The sequence below is a fragment of the Corvus brachyrhynchos genome, unplaced genomic scaffold, assembly GCF_000691975.1.
Source record: "Corvus brachyrhynchos isolate BGI_N302 unplaced genomic scaffold, ASM69197v1 scaffold43, whole genome shotgun sequence".
Classification (NCBI taxonomy): Eukaryota; Metazoa; Chordata; class Aves; order Passeriformes; family Corvidae; genus Corvus; species Corvus brachyrhynchos.
Window position 1 is genome coordinate 4,593,491 of NW_008237353.1, and position 8,776 is coordinate 4,602,266.

The window sequence follows — 8,776 nt, forward strand, 5'->3', positions numbered from 1 at the left end:
AGACACATATGCATGAACTCACTTGTGTGGGAGATCGCATGAGTGGGGCTGGAGAAAGCACTGACCTCTTATTGTGCTTGTGTTTGCACGTGGGCAGACATCATCAATATTGGTGTCAATGACATTTTTTTAGTCATTCCACTGACAGCTGGATTGAATCTCTACTTAGAAATCCCAGGATTAAGCAAAACAATCTCCTGGTTTACCAATACTGACAAATATACACCTCAGCATTCTTGAGGGAGCACAAGCAGTCTCTCATTGAGACTACACAAATCTTCTTACTCATGGAATGCAGAGATAAATTCAACTTATATCAGACTGGCATTGTTATTACATGTATTGCACTCATACCAGGTAACCTTTATCAAGACTGGGACTCCTTCAGATGCTGGTTTTCAGTGTACAGTTTGTATTTTAGTCCTTATTGAAACAAGGATATGCTTTGAAAAATGTTATCAGGGTTGAGCATTGGGTTTGCTTGGCCAGGTTTCAGTATAGGAGCATGGGCTAAAGGGGTGTCTTCTGTGAGAAGCTGCCTGAAGCTTCCCCTATGTTCAGCAGAGCCAATGTCAGCTGGCTCCAAGATGGACCAACTGCTGGCCAAGGGTGGGGCAATTAGAAATAGTTGTAAGGCCTCTGTGATAACATATTTTAGAAGAAAAAAAAGTTCTTGTGCAGATGTAATTGCAGTCAGAGAAGAGCAGCGTGAGATACGTGAGAGAAGCAACTCCACAGACACCAAAATCACTGAAGAAGGAGGGGGAGGAGGTGCTCCAGGGCCTGGAGCTGGGATTCCTCTGCAATCCCTGGGCAGGCCATGGTGAAGCAGCTGTGCCCCTGCAGCCTATGGAGGTCCATGGGGATGCAGAGATCCACCTGTAGCCCATGGAAGAGGCCCACGTCGGAGCAGGTGGATGCCTGAAAGGAGGTTATGACCCTGAGGGAGGCCTGTGCTGGAGCAGGGTCCCATGGAGAGAGGAGCCCACGCTGGAGCAGGTTTCCTGGTAGGGCTTTTAACCCTGTGGGGGTCCCACCCTGGAGCAGGCTGTGCCCAAAAGACTGCACCCCATGGAAGAGTGACCCATGTTGCAGCAGTTCATGGAGAACTGTTGCTTGTGAGATGGACTCATGTTGGAGAAGTTCATGGAGAACTGAGGGATCCCACATTGGGGCAGGGGAAGGAGTCCTCTCCCTGAGCAGCAGGAGAAACAATGTGTGATGAACTGATCATAACTCCCATTCCATGTCTCCTTGCACCACTGGAGTAGGATGTAGAGCTTGGGAAGGAGGGAGCGATGGGTGGGGGGAAGGTGCTTTAAAGATGTATTTTACTTCTCATTGTCCTGCTCTGATTTTGTTAGTTAATAAATTCATTAATATCCCAAATTTGAGTATGCTTTGCCCTTGACGATGTTTAGTGAGTGATCTCTCCTGGGCCTTATCTCAATCCATGAACCCTTAAGTGTATTTTCTCTCCCCTGTCCAGTTGTGGAGGGGAGTGATAGAGCAGCTTTGGTGGGTGCCTGGTGTCCAACCACAGTCAACCCGCTATAGTCTTTCTGGTGCCAAAACCCGGGATCATGAAGAGTTTGAGATAAGGATAGTAACGGGGAGAAGTAACTGGCAAAACAAGTACTGAACAATGTTAGAGACTGAAATGGTCATGAGGAGTTTTTGTTGTGATTGTGGTGAAGTGACAAGGGGTGGATTTTGTGTAAATCTTTTTTGTGATGATGTTATCTTGCTCTTTGCGTAGGGAATTTTTGTTATGTTTCATTTGCTTGATTTTGTTGCTGTGAGTGTAGATTATGTGATGAATGTGGATTTTAATGATAGTTCTTAAATATGTGGATCACAGAGGCGAGGGGTGGAAGGTGGTAAATTATTTTATGTAAATAGTGACAAAGAGAAATTAAGTGATAAGACTGAATAGATACACTTTTATTAATATGGATCTACTATTGAAAGTATTCTGTATTAGTCAAAGGCACAAATTTTTGAATAACTCACAAACAGAATAGGGTTGTAACTTTCCACATGAGGTTTTATTTGAAAAATTTGAAAGCAGTGGCAGTGTTGAGACTGATAATCATATTGACCCAAAGGACCAAAAAGGCAATTATAGAGGTTATAGGCAAAGGAACAAAGAACGGTAATAGAGGTCACAGGCAAATGGAAAACCAGACAGTTAGTTTATCTCATGTCTATACTTACTATGCTGGTTTTACCAGAGCTGTATGGTATTTCCGTGCTTAGGGTGACCTTGGTATTTCTTGCAAAAACAAATTATATTCCATCGTCCTTCAGAATGGCAGGTGTATGTCCACATTTTTGCCGTACCTATTTCTGTGTGGAAAGGGTCAAACTCATAAGACCTAAAGATACAGTAGGTCAATACTTAGGCCAAAATCAAAGCAGGGAGGCTGGGCTGGTTTGCTGGATCTGTGGCAGGAGAACGTGGTATTATGCAGGGCGAAGAAGCCTTGTTGTGCTGGTGTGGGTGGAACTGCAGTGCAGTCTCATGGTGGGCCTGGCATTCTTGTGCTCAGAGGAGGCTTTGCCTGCTTGCATGGCCTCTGACAGGATGGTGGAATCTGTCCTTCATCCTCTTCCCTTTCCTCAGCTCTTCACTTGCTCCCTTCTTCATCCGGCGCTTTCCAGCTGCCCCAGAAGCAGAGGACCCCTCTGGTTGCACAAGCTTCCTGTGCTCTGGTCCTTGCTGGCACTGAGAATGTCCAGAGCCAGGAGAGGAGGAGCAGCTTTGCTCTCTCTAGGCTGGTTCTTTCTCTTGTCCCTTTGTGTCTGCAGGGGAAGTGTGTGCTGTCTCACAGACTCTTTTTTTTTTTTTTTTTTTTTTGAGGGCTGCAGACGGTGTAACCGCACCCAAATGGAGCGGAAGTGCATTTTTGTTTTTTTTTTTGTAGGACTGGCTATGGTTGTGGAGATGGGGAAGTCCCAAATTAGATTTTGTGCTGGCCACAGAAACCTCTGTCTGTGTATCTATCTGGTCATATTATGAAGACACAAAGATACATTATTAAGCTACAAACAGGTTTTTCATATGAAAACAAGGTGCACAAAGCCCTGCTAAACAAGGCCAAGATTGTAAATAGGATTAAAATATTTTTCCTGGCATTGTCCTGTATATTTGCTATATGAGGGAATTCAGGACAAGGCTTTTATAGTCTCCCTGCTTCTCCAATATTCAGGTGACTGCTCAATAAGTTTTATGAACCAAGGAGTTCATATTGACAACAATTCTAGTCCAGCACCTTTGTCAATATTGTGGGGTGATTTCTTAAATCACAAAACGGTGAGCTAGAAAGGCTGACATTTTCAATATACACCAGAGAGGAGGACAATTAATTAAATCAGTTGAAAAGCAGCTAGAAATGACTTGAACATTGTCTGGGGGTGGGAAGAATGGATATTATCAAACACTACATTCAGAATATTAGGCTCAAACATTCAAAACAAATTGCCATATTTTTCTTACAGTTTTGAAGGTGAAGGTATATATACATTAGGTAATCTCTATGCAGAATCTAATTTTGTGGCTATACTTAATATGTGTCAAACAAATCAAAATTTTCAGGAAAGGATAGGTCCAAGTTAGTATTTTAAAACCTTCAGGCTGAAAAAAGTAAGGCTGAAACAGAGCTCCCCAAACTTAGTCTCATTTTGATGAAAATAATTTATTTAAGTAGTACACATATATAGAGTAAATGGGAACAATAATATGGAAAAGTGATGATTTTGACCTTATCTATTAAGAATAGTATAAAATGGACCTGTTCATTTGTTCAACTTGCAATGGAGATTTCACTCTTCATAATAAAAATTTTCATTTGTGAGGAATAGAAATGGCATTAGCAATCATCATATATGAACATATTGCTGAACTAAACCCTTTTTCTGAATTTTCTTGGGTATTAGCTATTTCTCTAGGGACTCTTGTACAAGATCTGTGAGTAAAACCATAGGCTCTGGAAGAAAAGGTGAAAGAAACAGTTGGAATGAAGTCATGTCTGTGTCTGATTATTATTAGCCAAATAAAAAGGGGGGGTTTGGACAAAAAAAATCCAACCCCCCCTCAAACCAAAATCCCTACAAAATAAGATATAAATGGAGGTGACAAAGAGGCTCTGGTGTACATATCTTAAAAAAAAAGCTATGTTTATGGGGTCTACAAGCTAAGACTTTCCTTGGCTTGGTCAAAATGGAGACTTGATGGAAAAGAAGAGAGAGTATTTCACTACCCTTTTTCTGGCTTCAGAAAAAACACTAGGAAAATACAGCTGGTTGCAAATCAATTACAAATGGTATTTTCTTTCTCAAGAGTACAGATGTTATGAACAACCTTTAGGTGATTTTTAAAAAGATCTGGAAAGCTCATGGTTTTCTACCCTTTTAGAATAATATAGTTTGGATTGGGTTTTTGTTTTGAGTTTTTCCTTCTCCTCCCCCCAAAAAAACACTCTATGAATTTGCTGGGTATGTGTCTACAGAGAATATATTCATGCCAAAGCAATTCTTTCATTTGCAGGTTTGTCTTTCTTGGTCTTTACACTTACAGGAGTGGCTTGACCTATTGATTTGATTCATGCTTCTACAAAAGAGTAGTGGTGAAATACAGAAAAAATAAAAATGAGAAGCAAAGAAATTTGCTAGGACAGCAAAACTCAGCAGGTCCTCTGAATTATGCCTTAAAAGACCACATTTTGCTGATCATCTGATGTACTGCTCATCGTCCTACACATGTCAACATCCAAAAGCTCACAGTCAAGTCAGAACTTTCACATGCTCTTGAAGGATGAGTGGTAGTTCACTTCTCAGGGAAGCAGGGTCAAGCAACACTGAACTTTTTGTGCAGATTTTTTTCTCACAGTGAAAGCAAAGACAGTTACTGTAGCTGATATACTCTAATTTTTCTATGAGTTCTGTGAGTTTAATACTGATGTATTAAAATAGAAAGAACTGAAACCAACCCTCGTCTTCTGGGGCGCTCTGTGGTAATGGGAGTGAGACACAATCAGCACCCAGCTAGCTCCCTGCTGCAGGCTGGGCTGCTCTTCATTTTGATCTGCATGGTAGGTGCTTACAGCAGCTACACAAAATGCAGGGCTTGGGGGTTCCAGTCTTCACATCACTTGTGGCACTGACGTGCTTCTAAATGGCCATGGTGTGGCAACCAAGTGTTCAAAGAGTGTTACAGCCCCAGAAGCCCACTCGGCTGGCAAACTTCAAGCAATTGTATGTTCTCTTGGTAAATGTAATGGAACCTAAACAAGTTAATGTAAGTAATCCCTCAAAGAGACTAAAACAATCCTGTAAGTACATTATCTCTGCAGGAAGGTTTCCTGTCCTGTGCAGCCAGTCTTGCTTTCAGGCCCCCATTTATAAAATTAGCTGTACGCTAATTTAATGTGGTGGCGAGACATAAAATAAATTAAAAAATAACTAGAAGCTAAAGCCAAACAAATTTTGATTTAAAGTGAAGTCCAGCCCTTGTTTTTGTTTTGTTGTTTTCTTTTCTTAACAGTGCGAGTTATAGTTGGCTTTGTTCTTAAGAGAAGTGGTTGACTGTGTAACGTGCAATGTTTTAGCAAAATGGAACACCTTTCTGGAAGTCAGATTTCAGAAGAATATGGACAACCAGGACAAATACAGGAGAATCTGGATTACATTTTCTGTCTCGTTTGCAAAAAAAAAAAAAAAAAAGTCTGACCTTTTATATGATGATTTAATGAACTTTTGTGATCTTAAAAGTCCTGAAATTGTGTCTAGAGTTAATTTTGATGAAGCCTTTCCTGGAGGAGGCTTGGGAAGCAGAGTAAAAGTCATGTGGAAACAGAAAGAGGTCAGATAGCTGAAAGAATTAAGAAAAATGTGATTGTGCAGTGTGGGAATCAAGGATTTAAAAACTAAACACAGGTAGTATAGTCCACTTGTTTCCATTATTTGGGAGCCAGAAGACACTATGTCACTGCCATTTGGAAATGTTAAAATATTGGCACCCTGTTGGAAATTTCTTCACTGTTATGACTTTCTTCAAGCCAGAGCAGTCAGCATGTGGAGCTGTCACTAGATCTGTATTCCAACCCATCCTACATCCACAGTGAAATTTAAATACAAGGGCAAAAAAGGAATTAAAGATGAAGGAAAACTGCTTTAGAATCATTATACTTACCCTTAGTTCTCCTTGAGTTTAATCCCATGTCAATCTTTCCACTATTTTTTAAGGGATGAATGTCAGGCAAAATGGAGTATTGTAATCTGTGTCATTCTGTTTGCCCCTTTTTTCATATTGGCACAACGTTGGCAATAGATTCCCATAATTTCCATGACATTCCAGGAGTTATTAAACTGAACATCACTGTGACATAAAGTACCAAGTATTTTCTGATGTTAGGGTGCAAGACATCTGGGGCTAAGGATTCAGTGTTTATTGGAGATAGGTGCTGCCCAAAGACCAAAAAGCAGGTCATTTTCTGTGTGCAATATTTGTCTTTCCACTTACAGAACACAGGCATCATTATTAGTACATTTTGTCTCATAATTACAAATATTACTATTTCTACTGACAGGCCTATGAACATTATTAGGAGATGCTTCATTACCCACTTGCTGTAAAATCATTTGAATTTCATCTCATCAAGAAGTGGATTTTTATATCATGTTTTTGACTTTTCCAAATAATTTTCTACATTATATAATTTCTACTTCATGTTAATTATCATAAACTGCTCCTTTTTTTATTGCCTCTTATGTACTCCTTTTTACTGTTTAATGCTTCTCTTTACCTGGCCAATGAACCACGAGGGAATTTCAACCAAATTTTACTGTCTCGATGGCAGATGGCCACTTATCCATCAAATAATCCCTTCTATAAGATACAATAGCTTTTACTGAAATGTTTCTGACATTTTTTGTCCTTTCAAACAATTTTTCTATTTTTCCCATCCTTGCTCAGTTAGCTCTTAACTAGATATTATCAATGGTGACTCTCCTCTCTTTGTGTGTATTGAATGTGATCCATGATTATGGGACCGTAGGCAACTCATGATCTCTGATCCAATGATTAGTTAATCTTAATCACTCATAATGAAGTAATAAAGTAGGCACATACCTTGCTTAAATACTGCCAGTACCAGAAAATTAAAATGTATATGGTTATATTTTTTTGGAAGCTTTTGGCCTCCAGCTTCCAAGTGAAGGAAGAGAAGTGCACATGGGTGATCCTATTTACCTGCCCCACAAAATCTAACTCAGCTAGCAGACCAGGGGGCAAGTCAACATCTTTACGAATTCTCAGCAAGTTATACCTTTATGCAACGTTATTGATGTCTGCCAAAGCCAAAATCCCACGACACAAGGAGCTACTTGTACAGATTGTGTTTTTCCAGAGAAAGCCACTAAGAGTAGCCCTTTTTAAGATGTTTGCTGGTTGTGCCACAATGCACAGTCTTCCACTGTATTTGGGAATTATCTGGGAAAGAAACACAGCAAAAAACTATATATATGTTAGCAGAAGAGTACATGTTTGCTGAACTTCAGTGTGCCCTGCTAAGAGAGTGCATGTGAAAACTAGAGAAAATAAGGATGGAATTAAGGAAAGGTGCAGTCGACATTCCTCTTCCACCATGAAACCAAAGGATTAAGGAAACAAAAGTGCAGAGGTGGAAAGACAAAACAACCATGGAAATAGTGTGGATGGAGAGAATAAAAATCTGTGAAAAGTCAGAAATGGATGGGAGGGAGAAACAGTGTGTAGAAAATAATTTAGGAGGAAATTTTAAGAGTGTTTTGATAGTTGCTCTAGAGCACTCAATGCAGAAGGGCCAAAGAAGGTGAATGGTAAAGAATGACTACAAGGATGCACTTCTCATGCCAGGCGTTACACTGTGGTAAGTATTATCATTTCACTTCAGAAATCTATAATGTAAACCAACAGCAATGTACATTGCAGCAGAATGTAGGAAGACAATGCTCTAGAGCAACATAAATCACAGGCACCAGTGGGAGAGCTGGGGGGCAGTTTCTCTGGGGCACAAGAATAAAAAAGATGATCCTGCGTGGGGAGTTGCAAAACGTTTTGAAGAACAAAATTTTGAGGCTGACAGTATTGGGTAGGAGGGAATGGTTTGCATGAGCCTCAAAGCTAGGGAAGATGGGCAGGGGGAAAGGAGCTGGAAGGACAAGTTGGGGTTGTTAGCATGAAATGAACATGAACTGAAGGAAAATAGGAAGAGTCATAGGTGAGCAGGGACTGTAGAAGCTGTCAACAGGACAACTTAACCAAAGGCTAAATAGTGTGCCCTTTCCATTCTCTTCTTCCTTCTAAAAAACCCCACATCTCAAGATCATCCTCTGTTATCTGACTTTGAAAACTAGCCCTACCATGTTGGGTGTGGGCTGCTATTAGCTGCCATTTCCTAGTAACTTCTTCAAGGTTCCTCTTGCTTCTAAGGCAAAAAAAACAAACAAAACAACCCAAACCCAAACCAACATAGAAACAAACGAACAAACCAAAGAGAGTAAAGAAAAAAAAGTAAACAGCACTGGGGACATCTTTCAGGCCTAGTAAGCAAGGTCCTGAGGGCTGGAGCCTCTGGCACCCATGCCCACTGTGCACACGCAGTGCACAAACTCACAAGGCCCCCATGCGTGCTCTGGACGCCCACGCCCCCTCCACGCCGCCCTGCCACGGGCACACCCTCGGACAGACAATGAGCAGCGGGTCCGTGTCGTGGCCCCCCCCCCCGGCCGGCCC